The sequence below is a fragment of the Corvus brachyrhynchos genome, unplaced genomic scaffold (genome assembly GCF_000691975.1).
Source record: "Corvus brachyrhynchos isolate BGI_N302 unplaced genomic scaffold, ASM69197v1 scaffold239, whole genome shotgun sequence".
Classification (NCBI taxonomy): domain Eukaryota; kingdom Metazoa; phylum Chordata; class Aves; order Passeriformes; family Corvidae; genus Corvus; species Corvus brachyrhynchos.
This window is the reverse complement of record NW_008246057.1, coordinates 9,020,769-9,033,685: the sequence shown is the minus strand read 5'-3', so window position 1 is coordinate 9,033,685 and position 12,917 is coordinate 9,020,769. Positions and strand designations below refer to the sequence as shown.

Sequence of the window (12,917 nt, the reverse complement as noted above, 5' to 3'; positions counted from 1 at the left end):
TGAGCAAAAAAAGCCCTCTCTATATTTAAATATTCATGTATTATAGTTAATGTTCCTGTATTCAAATTCTGTAGTCTATATCTATTTAGATGTTCTTAGAATCGTATAGCCATAAGAGATTAATATCTAGATGTACCTGAACACTTTTAAAGAATTTTTATGTACTTAGGTTCGTGAATGCAAATACACATCTATTTTAAATAATTTATGCTCATTGGTCCGCTGCAATGAGAGTTTAAAATAGAAATGATTTACCATTCTAATTTATCCCTCTAAAGAGTGTAGGACTATGGGACTCAGCGTGTAAAAATCAATACCAACATTTTTTGATGAGTTTCAATCTAGGGGACAGAATTTACCTCTGGGGACCTTAACAGGTATCTTTCTCTGTCAGACCTTAGGTATGTATGTTACCAAGACTGATTCACTAATTGCCTATGATATAGACACAACCCTGAGGTTTGGCAGACTGGATCCCTTTCTTTGCCATCAAGAGTCTGTCTTACACTTTTTCCAATAATGAAGATTGATTAACTGAGAAAGGTCTTATTTGCAGCGGAAATACATTGTTTCCAGTATAATGGAATCAATCAATCAATCAATCATTTGTGATATTAGGGACAGGACTCAGTTCATGTGCTGTATGTGATGTTTCTGCTAGTTGTATTCAGTAGAATCTTGAATACATTAATGACAAAAATGTTTTCTCAGAGGGAAAAATAATGATCCCAACAGGATAAATTACTGCCAGCATAGCATTTTCAATCTAGTGCAAAGCATTTTAACTAAATGAACTTTAGGGTCTCATGACTGGCTTGTTAGAGGAAACTACTTTTCCTTTTCCTTTGAAAGTAACTTCAAATTCTCTGCATAACTGACCATGATTTGTGGGCTCAGTCCAATTCAGGAATTATTCTAAAAGGGAGCAGTCAATCTTCCCCATGATGAGTAACTCAGTGTTCCTCATAGGGGTACTAGTCAGGGGTTACAGTTTGTCTGTGTGAAATATGTGTGTGCTGCCTTCTGCTACGGCACATCAAGTCACAAAGTAGAGAACCAATGACTTGTTTCTAGCAATTTCCTTAATGTGATAATGAGACACTGTAATTTTAAAATTATCAGAGATTTCTGCAGCTGCTGTTTTTACAAGTGAATATTACAGAAAATTATGTTTTTTTCTTGTGAATTTTTCCTAAAGTTGGTACAGTAAATTTCTCTTTTGCATTCAAACTTGAGGCTGTGTGGTTTTTCATAAAGCAATAGGGGGATGAAAAGCAATTAATTAGCATTTTTCTGCATTTTTCAAACTGTGGGTATTGTCAGAAGGTTTTTAGCAGGTTTAATAACTGAAACTGTTGAGTTTGACCAGTAGACTAGATTTTAGTGTGTCTGTGTCCACTGGATATTTGTGAGCAGTTTTGACCTCCGTGGGTACTCCTTATCGGAGTAAAGCACTGGCTGTACTTAAGAGGGAAATAGTGATATAACTATTTTGAGGCATATGACTTGCAAAGCACCTGCCTTGAACTGTTTAGATTTTGAATCTTATCACACCTTTATGAATCATTCTTGGTTTACCATGGGTATTCAGAGAGATATCCTTGCATTGCCTTGTATAAGGCACTGTTCAGGTTTCATTACTGTAACACAACCTGTGCATCTGTTCAGTACAGGAAAGGAAAAAAATAAAAGAACATTGGATGTTTATGCCAGTATTACATGGAATTTTAAAGAGCATGAAAAATATGGAGCTGTGGGTTGAATGATGGCAAATGAACGACTAAGCTTTTATTGCATGTTATGATTTTTTCTCTTTTATTTTAAGAGCTTGGCTTTAGAGCTCACGTGATACTCTAGTATTCAAAGTTTAAATGATGTGGGCATGTTCCCCATGCCCCACCCAATAGCAAACACAGTTATCAACCAAGTTTCCTTGTGAAAGCATAGGGGAATCCCAGCCTGCAATTGGAATTGGGTTTGTGCCCTACTCATTTTACAATCCACATTGTTTGCAAGCTGTACACAAAGAAATAGGCTTATGCCAAATTTGATTCAACAGCTGGTAAAGATCAAGAGCACTGCATTTAAAAAACAATCCCCAGAAAACGATGAAATAGTATTTGTGTTGTCTGCTATTTAATGCAGTAATGCTTCCAAAGTCTGTGGCTAAAGAAGGAAACCCTAAACTGAATCTGGGATTTCCCTTTAATTATAAAGGTTATTGGCAGCAAATTCTTGATAAAACTGCTGCTTGTTCCTGCTATTCATAATCAAAATGTGTGGTGTTTCTTTACTGGATATTTATAGCATGGATCAGTCCATTCTTGCTGAATATTACATACTGCAAAACCAGTGATATAGTATGGCCCTTAGGCCACAAAGTCAGCTGACATAAATTGGTATTCTTTGTTCATTATTAAGCAATTTATATTTTAAAAGTGATCCCAGGCCTTTAGAAAAGACATGATAATGTAAGCGACATAATTCATTTGTCCTCTAAAGTCTGATTGAAAACATGATTTTAGACATGGAAAATGTCTAAAGAGACTGATCAGAGACCTGACTTCCTCTGGGTGAGTGAGAGAGATACACCATGAAATCCCGTCACAGGAATATGATTCAACACACTTTTTTTTGTATGCACTGATATACCTGATGACTGAAGGAGATGCATAAATATATAAAACATATCCTCTGCTAATATTTGCTGAGGTGCAGTACAATCCACCAGAGCATGCCCTAGATGGAAAGCCTGGGGTCTACCTCCCTGCCTGTCATCGACTCACTTGTGTGGCCCTCTTCAAGTCATTTCATTTCTCTGGTTTTCACAAATATAAAAGAGCGCTGACCTTCCTGTGTGGTGTGTCTTAATTATATGTTTTCATTAACTGCTTTGAAAATTATAATTAAGAGTTACGTACTCATTCATCAAAACAGTCATACTTAAGGGGCTCAGTCATTTTGAGTCATTGTATTAGAGTGATACTAACCCATTTGCTTAGATCTCCTTGCTTGCCTTCTCTGCTGGTACTTAGGAGAGCAGCAGTTTAGCAAATTTGGGTGGCTTATCTCTTGGACTGTGTTTCACATTTGCTCTTTCAGTCAAAAATAGCTTGGCAATGACATAAGACAGCTTTCTGTTGTGTCCTATGTCACTGGTTGGGTGCTGTCACATTTCCTCACCCCCTGAAAAGGAAACAGCCTGTGACAGGTACAAACAGGGACTTACTGCAGTGTTCCTCAATGTTACAGCATGTACCACCAGCTCCTGTAAGAGAGGTGGAGATGGAGAAAGCTCTGCAATTCAGATCTAGCAAAAAATTCAATGGTAGATTTTGTGCTTTTTCCCTTCTCTCTTCCTCAGGAACTCTGGAAAAAGGTTGTAAGGTCTGGAAAGAGACTAGCCACTGGAATAGCAAGAGCAGAATACAAGCAGTCGTGAAAGCTGGAGGTGCAGACTTAACAGGTGTTGGAACTGGAGCTGACAAAGTGTCTTGGAACTAAAACAAGGCAGCACTAGAAGCTTCACCATGAGATATCAGCATCAGTTCCGTGCAATCAATACCCATAGCAGGAGACACATATTTAAAAAACCCAAAAAGGGATATATAAGCAAGGTCAGCAGAAGATGGGAGCAGCTGGCCTTTATTATTAGCAGTGAATTTTAGCTCACAAATCTCTCTCAGCCCTATTCTTAGGAATCTGATCTATCCTTCGGCTCCATTTGGACCCAAAACTAAGTAGTGGGTATTGAGACTTGGAAGTAGGTGCTTTCCACAGCTGTCTGACTGCTTTGCAGTTGGAAAACTACTTGTGATTTGATCAAATCTGGGTGGGACAGGTTTTTTAGGAGTGGTAATAACTTTAATGAGACCATGTGGTGTGACCTAGCTGGAATTCTTGCAGTAAGGTCTAGAAATAGTTTAATTTGTACTTTTGTGGAGCTGGCAGTGCTGTACCTGTTACATTGTCATGTCTGTTTATACTATTCCATTCTTCCTCTCCTGCCAGAGTGCCTGCGCATGCAAGAGAACCAGGGATGATCAAAAATGAGAAGGACCAAAAAGAGGCTTAAAACACTTCTTTCTAAGGATAGGTTTGGATACTCTCCTGGCTTTTTGGCTCAGCATTGAAATGCTAGGCTTTGGTGATGGATGGATGGAAAGATAGGTAGGTAGATAGATAGATAGATTTAGACCTAAGAAATGTTTTTCCTCCTATCTCTGCCTGAAAATGCATTGGTTTTTGGAAGCCATAAATTTCTGTGTGCTGTGTTGTGGCTCAGTGGTTGTTCAAACTAGGATCCCACATTTGAAGTTCTATGAGTTTTGTTACCATTATCCCCACAAGATCCCTAGGTTTTATATACCAACCTGTTACAGATTTAGTTTTCGCAGACTGTTACAGACATAGTAGTTTTCATAATGTCAGAAAAATATATTTCCTTGTAAAACTTTTTTTTTTCTGATTTTGTTAACATTTATAGGCTATTTTTTGAAAACCAGGAAGTTATTTGCCATCTTAAAAATACAAACCAGAAAGTATGCCCCAAACTGCAGTGTGTTGCTGAGGAAGTTCCAGATCAACTCTGGTCTGCTTGGCTAGGAATGATCACAGAACCAGTAAATTCATGTATGCTCAGATGTAATACAGACACATCATAGCACTACCCCTGCATTCACAACCATAGGAATTCACTGGGCCAGAATTTTCTGAGGTCATGAATAAACTGGAAAGTCATAGTAACTAATGATGCTGAGCACTGGGATAGATTGCCTGTGGAGCTTATAGAGATCTCCACACACACTAAGAAACTATAGCTATGTTTAATGTAGCTCACATATGTCTCACATAAAGGTCATTCTTCCTAACGCAGAAATGCAGAGTAGATGATATCTTGAGTTTTCTTCTAAGACAAGTGTCTCTGATTTCTTTCATTCATTCATCCTCTTCTCTTTTGTGGGCTCTACAGATGGTCTTTCAAATCATATTTGACTTATTCCTTTGAAACAGTCAGCAGAGCCAAAGACCTGTTTTGCTCTATGGCACATCCCATCCTTCCAGCATGCAAAATATAGGACTCACCATGAAAACCATATGGGACATTCAATCTCATTCAGGAAGTGTCTATGCAAAAATGAAGAGAGTTTTAGTTTTAATTTGCAAATTACTTGTGGGTCTTTCTCTTGCAAGGAAATGTTTCAACATAGTTGCTTTGAATAAGTGTGGTAAATTTCAATAATTTCTGGAAAACTGATTGTCTTGCTATTGCCTCTACTTGTCTGCATATTTTCAGAGAGTATGAATCACATAAACAATGCTGTACAGTACTAGAGGTGCATTCATTGTCTTTCCTTGGAAAAACTTTGAGGAAATAGAATTTATTGCAGTTAAGATTTTCACTGCCTCCAGTTTTGTTTTTCCCTTTCATCCCTACATATGCAAACTTCCTTCATCTTTTTCCAACTTCCTCATCTCCCTGACCTGCTGTTCTTTTTTTTCTGCGACTGCAATGAGTTTTTTCCATTGCTTTTTGAATTTTGGTATAATTTTTTCATAATTGCAGTTATCACTGTAGTGTGATGATTCATGCTTAGTTTTGATCAGTAATATGTGTTCTTTGGAGTTTTTTCCCTCTTATTTTTGATGTATTTTGTTTATATATGATACAATAGAATAATTTTTAGAGCATGGTCAGATCGTGTGCCTACTCAGTCAGCCTTTGTAGCTTATTTTCTCTGCAACTTAGAGGTCAAAAATCACATACAATTTTTAAGCAAATGTATGGCATAGGTGTTTTTCAGTAAGTGCTATCATTAGAAATGAGGCACAGTGTGAAGCAGCATATGAAAGTACTAAACACTGATGGGTTTATTCAGCTGAGGCCATGCCCAGGAATTACTGCTGCTTCCAGGGACTACAGTGTGATCAGTAGAGTCAGATGATACAATGCTGCCATTGTGAAGTTGGTAGGATCCTGCTTCTTTGGAAGCCCTTCTCTTGGACCTCTGCCTCCTTTAATTGCCCTGTGCTAAGTTTAGCAACTACAGTATAAGGTTACATTATATAAATGATCTGATTATTCCACAATTTGTTCCCCCTTTCCCGTCCCCCCAACAAAATTATGATTAACAGTAAAAAATTTGAGGAATAGATGTATGTAATGACTTTTCAAATGATTTTTTTTTGGTATTTTATATGATTTATTTCTCTTTAAATTTCCCAAATTTATACATAATTAGCTTCTCTCTATCACTTATCTCACACTGCAAATGTTTCATCTACAATACACACTAGATTTTTTCAGTAGGGCTTCTCTACACAGCAAATCTTGAATTTTTTATTTTCTCATGTACTCACATTACTCGTTCTTTCAGGGAAAGGTGTTTTTGGCTTTTGTTGCTCCTGATAAGACAGCAAAGACATGTATGTAGGAATTCTGGTATAGGGTTTCTGATGTAGGATTCGGACTTTCAGACACCCTAATAACACAAATATGAATAGCCAGGAAATAGTCGTCTCTCAAAAATTTTCAAGAGTACAGCTGCAAAAACCTTCACACTCTAAGACTTCCCTCATTTTTCTGTGGCTAGAGTGTTTCTGTAACTCACTATTAGAGCAAGTCAGGCATGTTTAGCATTGTCTTTAATAGAAGAATTTCCTGTACTGATGCTGTGGCACCAGGCAGGAATAGAGAAGCCTCCCAGGACTGTCATCTGAGAGTGTACTACCATGGCTTGTACGATGTCCTGTGCGAACATTTGTATGGCCTTACACCCTTACACAACAATATAACAAGCTAAGGCTAGAATGAAACCAAAGTCAACGTTAAAAAATACTTCTCATTTGGAAGGGCTATAATCAGGGGTAGTTCCAGGATTATTTAGACTTGAAATTTTCTTCTGTTTAAGGAGAAGAGGGAGAAACATCATTTTGATGGGAGCTGAGATTACCAGTTTTCTTAAATTATATTTCAGGTACTTAAGTCCTCCTTTAAAATTTGGCTGACTTAATCCTTTTGAAAATGGCTGACAACTTTGGCTTTATGTCACTACCCACTAATAATGCAAAACTCACAGAGAAATTGCCTTACTTGGGAATGATGTGACTTCACGGGCAAAACTGTTTGCATAGGTGTGTTTGGTTTGTGAAGTTTTGGTAGCTGGGGTAGGGTGGCTTCTGTGAGAAGCTGCCAGCCAGCTCCAAGACAGACCCACTGCTGGCCAAGGTCAAGACCATCAGTGATGATGGTAGCACCTCTGGGATATCAGCTTTCTGTTGTCACGTGATGGAGCAGGTGGATGCCTGAAGGAGGTTGGGACCCTGTGGGAAGCCTGTGGTGGAGCAGGCTCCTGGCAGGACCTGTGGCCTGTGCAGAGAGGTGCCACACCAGAGCAGGTTTGCTGGCAGGATTTGTGCCTCTGTGAGGGACCCACACTGGAGCAGTCTGTTCCTGAAGGACTGCACCTTGAGGAAGGGATCCACTCTGGAAAAGTTCATGAAGAACAGCAGCCCATGGGAAGGAATCATCTTGGAGAAGTTCGTGGAGGTCTGTCTCCTGTGGGAGGGACCCCTTGCTGGAGCAGGGGAAGGAGAAAGAGTATAAGTAGTCCTCTCCCTGAGGAGGAAGGAACGCAGAGACAATGATGATGTGATGTGTGATGAACTGACTGCAGCCCCCATTCCTTGTTCCCCTGCCCTGCTGAAGGGGAGGGGGTGGGCAAATCAGAAGTGAAGTTGTGCCCATAAAGAAGAGAGGGATGGGAGGAAGATGCTTTATGGTTTGTTTTTTATTTTCTCATTAACTTACTCTGATTTTAATTGTCAATAAATTAAACTAATTTCCCCAAGCTGCGTCTGTTTTGCCTGTGATGGTAACTGCTGGGTGATCTCTCCCTGTCCTTATCTCAAACCAGAAGCCTTTTGTTAAATTTTTTATTCCCTGTCCAGTGGTGGAAGGGAGTGACAGAGTGTCTTTGGTGGGCACCTGGCATCCAGCCAGGGGCAACCCACCACAACAGGCAAAAAAATGTATCCCCACTTGCATCAGCTTCAAAGTTCATCCAAATCAGCGGAATGTGTCTCACCCACAATTTCTGAATGTGAGCAGTGTGGCATTTTTCATTTATAAATTTGACAGTGTAAAGCTGAACACTGAGCACTACTCCTGGGACTGACTCTAGACATATATAAAGAATAGTTGCCTAAAGCAAAACAGTGAGGGCTTTGCTGTGTATGCCAGAACACTGGAAAACCAGGCCTGCCGTACATCTCCTCTTTTTTCTGAGCAATGGTGTTAGGATAAATGAGAAGACAGTAACTGGAATAGAAAAATATCTTCAGGCAAAAATAAAAATACATATTTCCAAATGAATTAATTACTGTCTCCTGCAGTAGGAGGAGCAATTCTGTCCTGGAGGGTCTCTTCTCATAATCTTCACTTAAATTCTTGCTTTTTTCTTTCTTTTTCTCCTTGTTTCCTGTTCTATGGCAATCTCACTGCCCACTGGTTTCAGTCACCACTGAGACTGCAAATCTCAGTCCTGTCAGTGTTGCTGAGGAATCTTTTTTCTTGTAGCCTGTTCTGTGCTACAGAGATCATTATAACATCCTAACCTCAAAGCACAGGCTATCCATGGTTGTCTGGAGGGCTTGTGGAATCTGTGTCTTCCAGTTTTTCAGGAAATGGCCAAAATAATGGCTGACATGATCTGGTGTTGGTGATGGTACTGCTTCTAGCAGGAGGCTGGACTTGGTGACCTTCAGAGACCCCTTTCACCCTAAATTTCTTTGATTCCATTTTATCATTCCCTGTATGAGACCTCCAGTAAGTCATTGAAATAATTAATGTTGTGTCAGAGTATCCCTGTCTCATTGTTATGCCAGAAGTGCTGACTTAGTATATTAGTTCTCCTTTTGTGTAGTTGAGTGGTCTGAAATTTTTGACACATTGTGTATGGGATGGTGCTGATTTATACCAACTGAGAGTATGGCAGTCAAAGTACATTTTAATTTTACTGTGTCTATTGTATGATATTCTGTTTTCTTAACAACTTATATTAATATTTTAGGAAACATGACATCAAAATGATTGACAAATTTTGGTTGGGTTTTTTTTGTTTGGTTCTTTTTATTTCTAAAAGAAAGAAGTTAATGCATACTGTTGCTTCAAGCAAATTCTGCTTCTAGTCCCGGAGCTGAAGTATACAATAGAACAGGCAGCTTTTGTTTCAGGCAGTCATAGCTCCCTTTGGTCCAATAAACTTAAAAGCAAGTGGTTTATATGTAGGTCCTTTTTGTATCTCAACATTACTTTTAAATAAAATTACTTTAAAAAAATTAGGAGCGGGGAATATTCTTCCCAGCAATATTGTTTTGTCTGGCTATTCACTTACAGGGTAAATGTATGTCACTGCCAGGAGTGAAATTACTGTGCTTCTAACTCTTCCAATTGTTCTGCTCAGGGAAAGGGATCCAGCCATGCAGCCACTGCAAGTGCCAGAAGATGTTATATGCCATGTGCAGTCCTGATAACATATGGAATGGTGTAGTTAAAATACGGGAACAGGATTCCTCTGCATCAGTACAGAGCAGGAGGAAATGCATTCTGACTGGAAAACAGAAATCTCTGTTATACCTGACAAGTAGCAGGTAAACAGAAGGACAAAAATCTAAGGGGGCTGAGGGTCATGGGCTCCTGAAGTACTGCTAAGCTGTGATGGAAGAGTTGGCCTTGTCACAAGGAGCAGGTTGTGGAAGACACGGTCTGTACCTTTGCATTTACATGTGAAATGGGAGATGGTGCAAAGACGGTGATAGGCTCTGCTTGAGATCCCTATGAAGTCTTACTGGAGAGTGTCCAATAAACTTCAGTAAACACAATCATGTCTTCCTTGTTTGTTCATGGTTGTTTCATGTTGTTGATGAGCTCAGAACACATCAACAGAGTGTTAACACAGCCAGAAGTTACTTTGCTCTGCTGGACTCAAGCCAACTATCATCCAAAAAGTGCATGACCTCATTAGCACTGTACTGAACCTGAGCTTGATATCCCACTTCTGAGTAGCAATTATCCTCTCAGATTCAGCACTGCACAAATGTGATGGGATGTTTTTTATTCAGCTTAGAACACACAGGGAAAAGACTCGAAGCTGGGTAACGTGTAGGTGTGTCTCAGATGTTTTGTTTTTAGCATTCTGTAAACAATCCAGCAGCATCCAGGTGTTTTTGTAGTTTAAAGTAGTCCAAAATAATGCTTTTCCATAAGTTTGGGTGCCTATTTCTTTTCTGCATGATTTCCAGGGTGGAAAGCATCTATTTAAGTGAAACAATAATGAACACAATCAGAAATCAGTAGAAGCTAACCATTACTGTGTTCATGAAAGAAATTAAAAGATTTGGTGCTGGCAGACAACAGGGCTTCTGGAATAGCCTTGGCTCTCACAGCAGTGCACACGAAAGCCTGACTGATTTTAAAATGATGCTTAACCAGTTTTTGAAAGGGATTAGATTATATGGTACCTGTGGTTATCAGGGGACTAGACCCAGTGATCTGGGACACCCTTTCTATTTGTCTGCAGAATGAGATGGATTTTTGCAGAGCATTGTCTCTCAACTGGAAATCAAGAAAGAACAGGATTAAATTAATCATATTTATTGGCCTTTTGGATAAAATTTGAACATCAATTATTGCAAACCCACCCTTTCCCTGTGTTCTAAAAATCCATACAATCCCATGCTTGCTTTTAGCGATGGTTAAAGAATAGAAATTGTTGGAATAGAGGGACACATCAGAATATGGTCATGTTCCTTTCTCTCTGCCTTCTCTGACAACTGAACCTAAACTAGAAATGTAGCTAATAGCTTTGCCAGTGAAGATCTCTCAAAAGGGGGGAAAACTCTTCGTTCTACATTCACTGACTTTAATGTAGCTATCTTAATGAATGAATGTTAAATGTCTGACAATCTAGTCCCAACAAAAGAATACATTTTAAGGCATTTTCAGGCTTCTTACTATTCCTTACAGAATTGTGGAAGAGCTGCCACCAACCCTTCTTTGAACGAGGTATAACAGAACTAACAGGTAGACTGTGAAACCAAAATTTCCTCAGACTCTTTCCTGCGTGACAGAACATCCAGGAAAGAATTTCCACAATTCTGCACTTGATTTAGTGCCTGGAGATACGAAAGGAAATGGGAAGCAGATCTGATCTTTGTTTCTTTTTCTTGGCAATTTTAACTCATGATAACACTCTCTGTGCCCCCTAATCCAAGTCTTCCTCTGCTGATCTCACTTTCTTCTCTACAGTCGTTAGACAGAACAATGGGATATTACAATTACCTTAGATTGAGGAGAAGTTGCTGTGCTAGCTAAAAAGTTGGCACCACATCTTCTATTCAGAATGCTTCACGGTGGTGCTGTCTGTTCAGATAACCTCTAGCTACAGTTGAGTAACACCACAAATGGGGAAAACCCCAGAGAAATAGGAAAATCCCTAACTGTTTTTGCATTGTGTAAGTATATTTTGCTTAGGCTCTTTGCCAAAGAAGATATGAATCAAAGATTCTCCTTGTATAGGAGTAAAATGTGCCATCATGCTCAGGATCTTATTTTTTGCATAAAAGATGCCCTTGGCATTTGTGAAAGGGGAAGAAAATTTCCATTCTGGTTTTAGTGTGTTATGTTTTTCTATTGCACTCATCACTGAAAATTCCTGAAAACAAAAGATATAGAAAGTGGGAGAGGAACTTGGTTAATTCATTTGAGTTATTCTTTCAGACAAATGGTCTCTTTGGACTGTTTTGCAAAATGATTGTAAAAGAAAATACCACCCCCACCCACTTGGTATTGTACAATAAAAAGAAACACTTTTTAAAAAAATAAGAAATTGGGCTGTGACCAAATGTTGCTGTAACTGGCAAGTGTTTGTGCAAATATTTGATTATTTATGTAAGCCTTCCCAACAACTCCTCACCCAGAACACAACCAAGTACCCAAGGATGACAAACCATCTCCCTACCAGAACAAAAGTCACTGAAGGACATTTCTTTCTTTCCTGTGAAAAAGGCAAGAAAATAAATGTAAGAGCTCAGATGATAGGATTCCTCTATGCAATACTGAAAACCAAACATTAATTAGGATAGACTAGAAAGTATAAGAGCAGTTCTTTGTCATGCCACAGCCCCACAGAAGTGGGTGTTTTGGTTTTCCCCCTGCAATGTATGTAATTTAATTATTCTACATACAATTTTCATTTTTCAGGTGTCATAACAGGGGTATGACCTCTAATTAAAAGGGTGAATCCTCTGATTTTTGTAAGATTTTTTAATTGTTTAGTTCAATAGGATCTTGGGTTTTTTTTAATGCATTTTTTGCACTAAGGTTGTAACCAGAAAGAATGGTTAGAGAAGTTAAAGATGCTGTTCTAAGAAATTTTGACTGACAATTGGGTACTCTGTCAAGCTACCTAACCAAGATATTTTCAACAGTCTGGCTGCAAAATGGGAAGTTAAAAATATGGAAGTAATTTGCTGAATGATCAGCCTCACGAGAGATTAATTTCTTCCAGTAAGTAATGACTGAGAAATTAGTTGATCCAGCAATTAGGTTTTCTCAACAAAAAAGTGAGCTCCCTAAGTCACTTGATTTTTTGCAGTCATTTTGTATATTTGGCTATTCCACCTCCTAGGGCCATAGAGAGCCTCGAGTAAAGAGAGTCAATTCAAGTTTTCTTGCAGCATACTTCTGCAGGATTTCAGTAGAAATAATCCAAAATTAGGACTTTGAAACAGCAGTTAAATGTCCACTAATTTTATATGAGCTGGCATGTTCCACTTTTATTGGCTTAGTGTTGCACTGAATAATTCAGAAAATGATAGTCTTCTTTCTATTGATGAATGTGCAGTGGGATCATCAC

General features: G+C 38.8%; 1 protein-coding gene across 7 annotated transcripts in view; it reads left to right on the top strand.

The window, feature by feature from the left end:
- The window catches only part of IL17REL (interleukin 17 receptor E like), a 47,207-nt gene that overhangs the window by 5,228 nt on the left and 29,062 nt on the right, over window positions 1-12,917 (top strand). The window lies entirely within an intron of this gene.